Genomic DNA, 4,629 nt, shown 5'->3' with positions numbered 1-4,629 from the left:
CTGTATTGAGCTTTTTTAAAATTTTAATTAAATTTTTTTTTTCATTTTGGGGTAAACTTACCCTTTAAAGTGAGAAACATGAGCTGGCAGATGATCAGGCAGGTTTTAAAGCAATTTACTTGAATCACATCTTTATTAGAACCTTTATTATATCAGGTAGTCTCTTTGACATCAAGGTGTCTATTACAAGAGAGAGCAGACTACAGCACGAGAAATAAGACACATTAAAGCAATCACACGTCTCTAAAAATGTTCCAGATTCTTTCAAGTTCTAATGTCCTTTGTAAGTGATTCAATTTATATGGTGCAAAGAGGTCTCATTGGATGGCTGTCTGTCCAGGTTCAGTTTATACTGGTAGGGTATCAAGACATAGCCAGTCTGGGATCTGCTCTGATCAACTATAGGTTTACATTTGAGAAGAAATGTGATACACTGAGGCAGATATAGCAGGTACAGTATGGTGTGCAGCTCTTGTCTAGTCGCCACTTTCACATATAGTCCACAGTGATGAGTATGATACCTATCTCCTGAAATGAAACGTAGGCCATAGTGCTACTGCATCAGTTTGTTATAAGGTTTCAGTTGCACCAGGGTTTTTTTTTTGTCATCAAGAGTAAAAACATGCTTTATTCCAACAGAAGAAACCCATTTTATCTTTCTGTGATTCTTTTTTGTGCCACTTGTTGGACAGCTATCCAAATTCCAAGATTGTCTACTGAAAAACTTCAATATCAGTATCATTGTGTCTATAGATAATAGGAAGATGTAAGACATATTTTTTTTACTCTGGTCAGTGTTCAGTAAAAGCTTTAGATTCTGCGGAGATGTCTAAAGAAAATTTTAGGCAGACTACTAGATATGATGCGTTTGAGAAAAGTCATGTGGATACAGCATCGTGTCATCTGCATACATATCGAAAAACATGTATCTTCACCAAAATGACCTGCTATAAAATGATCATACAGTTGAACGTCTTTGAAACTGTTTCAACAAACAGTGAACATTTTAACCTTCATGTAGGCATGATTTACTGCTGTCTTAGATTGCATTAGCTTTAACTAAATTGCTCTAATGAAGTGAAAACCGAGTGGACCAGTGTTGTTATATGTATACCAACTTCTGATGTGAGATTTTGATTGTCACAAGGTTTTCTGATAACCTGACCTACAATCCCAAAGCATCAGTATTTGACAAGTTGGGAATGAGACTCAAAAAGCAACTTTCTTACAACTGTAACCCTTCGTGAGAATGAGTTGGAAGAATAGATAGAAAGTCTCTAAAGCTTTTGACCGCATTTAAACCATAGAAAGAACTCATATAATGAGTAAGCTGAGCAAAAACCTGTTTTCTTTGAAATTCTGCCTTCACGACTTTCACTTTAAATTGTCATCAGCACAGGGAGAATTCAAACAGTCAACTTCACTCTGGACTGAATCAGCTGAGTAAGCCCTCACAGTAAGCCCTTTGTGAGGGGAAGGAGTGAATCATTGGCATATTGACAATATGATTTTCTCTCTGAATCACATCCACTGAGAGGGCGACATCATTTACAGTAGCCCACACATGCAATTATCTCATAACCCCGTCAGCAAGAATCAAAACAGAATTCTCACCTCATCATCATTATCATCATCATACGCACAGGCATGCTGTGGGATCAAAAGCACCGTCATCACAGATTTTTTCACTCTGTTGAAATTCACCAAAGAATACCACTGACACAGTAAGACAGATTCACACAGCCTGTGTAAATTTGAGCTGACGCTAGCTGTATGCACAAAACTTATGCACTGTTTCCAGCACACACCCGTATCACTTACTGTATGTTTGACACTTTATCAAAAGCCAAAGAAGTTAAGCACCTAAACATTTTAAATTGAATTAATAAGCCCTAATATTTCTGCCATCTGTCTGGTTGAAAAACACACTTACTACAGTCTCTTTAGAAGAAAAATAACCTCACATTGAGCTTGAAATTAATGGAAAGTAAAATCCTACCAAGAAGCAAATGCCAGCAGTAATTTAAAGTATACTTAATTAACTTTCAGGAAACAAATTTCAAGATGGAAACACAGGAAAAGACCTTTTTATATGGAAGTCATTCGCCACAGGTCTAAAAAATCAAATAAGCAATGGCTGAATTCCATTCAGGCTGCTGGTGTAGTTGACACTGTCAGGGCTTACTGTAGCATTTGAATAGCACAGAGCCATTGTTAATGTTATGCTATGAGAGGTAATGTATGCAGTTAAAGGTTGGTTTGATGGTATAGTTTATACCAGAATTCACAGGAAATAAGACACTTTACAGATCTCACATTAACAAACACACCAACTAAAAGAAGTCAAAAATCATGAGGACTCAAAAAGGAAACTTTGAGAACAAATCAACCACGTCCTCTTAAAAACGTTTGTAAAACATTTGCTAATGGAATGTCTAACGTTATGTTTACAGTATACAGGAAGTATTTCAATGTACAAGAGTCATTTATTTATCATTCCATAGCACATTGTTGAATAACAAATTGCAAGTTGTCTCTTTATGCTACTAACAAAACAAAACAAAATTTGAAAAGATTGAATAAATAACTAAACTAAAAATAAACAATTTTTAAAATGGAGTGCTGAGAGTGAAATTACTTCACTTGAGACAGTACCTCACATCTGTATGGTAGTGGGTGAGGGTCGTATGCCCATGTGCCCATTTACTTCTAGTTATTTATTACTTACTTTCTCTTTTTATCTGAACTTATTTCTCTCATTGTTGCTGCTGCAACACCTTAATTTCTTTTCTTATTTGATGTGAACATAAATGTTTGATATAAATCTATCTGCTTATGATGTATCTATATGGTTAAACTAAAACTTGGAGCTGAAAGATTTCAAGTCTCACTTTCTCACCTCACCAGATCCCTGTTGTACAGATTTTAGAGTTGATTTGATCATGTTACACTTTACAAATAGCACCAAGTAAATAATCTGCTGATTAGCATTCAGTTCGATAGAAAAATATTGCCACCTGGATTACATTCACAGAAACTTAGGCATGATTCATGTTTTATGGTTCTATGAAAGCAACTCAAAGCATGTGGTTATGTTTAGGGAAAGATCGTGGTCTTGGTTCAATATAAAACAAAGTCAGTGACACGCTATATGACATGTTTAAGTACATTTACTCAAGTACTGTACTCAAGTACAATTTTGATGTACTTATAATTACAGGACTATATTTGGAGGCAAATATTGTACTTTTTACTCCCTACATTTTTGCAGATTGCATGCTACATCAAAGCCGGAACAGGTCTCTCTTGTAAATGAGACCCTGGGTCTCAATGAGATCTTACCTGTTTAAATAAAGGTTAATAAAAATTTAAATTTAAAAAAAAAAAAAAAGCAGTAGTAGTAGTAGTTTAAGTAGTTTAATAGTTCGATACTGATTGTCATTTTCAGTGATTTTCTTTTTATCCAAATGCAAACAAAATAAATTGATTTAAAAATGTGCTACAAAGATGTTGAATACCAGTTCCAATTGTCAGCCAGGCTGATACAGCAGCCTTAGCAACAGTTCATACATACATACATGTAAAAATATGTCATTTACTTTTGCTTAGAATGTTGATATTTAAGTCAATGTATAGCCAGAAAATTACTCTTGTTATCAGAGTTTACTTAAAGACTTTTACTCAAGTACTACTTGCATGGGTGACTTTCACTTATAGTAGTATATTAACACTAAATCTTTACTTTTAGTCAAGTATGACTTTTGGATTTACTTCTTCAATATTTAACAATGTCTATTCTAATCTTGAAGTGTTTTAGTAAATCTAACCTTGTTTTCTTGTGAAGTGAAACTTATTCCAAATTAAATCTGTCGATTGAAAAAAAAAATAATCTGGGGGCTTCAGCAGCTGTTCTCATTCACCTATACTGCACTGGGGAGCTGATGACAGTCTTAGTAGAAATTTAAATTCAACATAAAGTACAGTAGTTACTAGAAGTAAGTTCAGAAATATATTTGTGAATTTTGCAAAGGACTTCACCTGTTACAGTCACATACAGATTCATACAAATGAAGATGAGATTGATGTGTGAAAGGAATGAAAAAAGATAAACAGGAAGATAAATTGATCACAAGTAGTTCATTCAAATCAAGAAGCACATCTTTGTTCCTTGAAAAGTAGCAGAATGCATTTTTTTGTCATTCCTACCTTCAAAGGTATCCAGTTTGATCTGTAAGAGCAACAGCTATAGTGTGAAACACTTCAATTGAAATATCAAAGATCTGGAATGTAAGATGAGACAAAGGTTTATGTATCCCTGATGCAGGTACACTGGCCTAATAACATTACAAATAATATACCTACATACTGAGAGCTCCACATTGTTGCTGATGAAAGAAGATTTGGACTGAAGTAGGTTAAATGTGTGCTAAAGTGGAAAAAGTTGTTATTATCCTGGGCTGCATGAACTTTTGAACAGAAATGACCTGTTTTCATTTTTGCTCAGGTATAAAACAGCTTATTTTCCATGAAACAAATTTTTGGGGTTGTCAGAGCAACGTTTGGAAAGTGTCAAAATGTTCATTGTAGTTACTTGTTGTGTTTTGATTTGCTGACATGGGCTCTGACTTT

This window comes from Pagrus pagrus (genome assembly GCF_965226575.1).
Source record: "Pagrus pagrus genome assembly, chromosome: 11".
Taxonomy (NCBI): Eukaryota; Metazoa; Chordata; class Actinopteri; order Spariformes; family Sparidae; genus Pagrus; species Pagrus pagrus.
Note: the sequence above shows the minus strand (reverse complement) of the source record.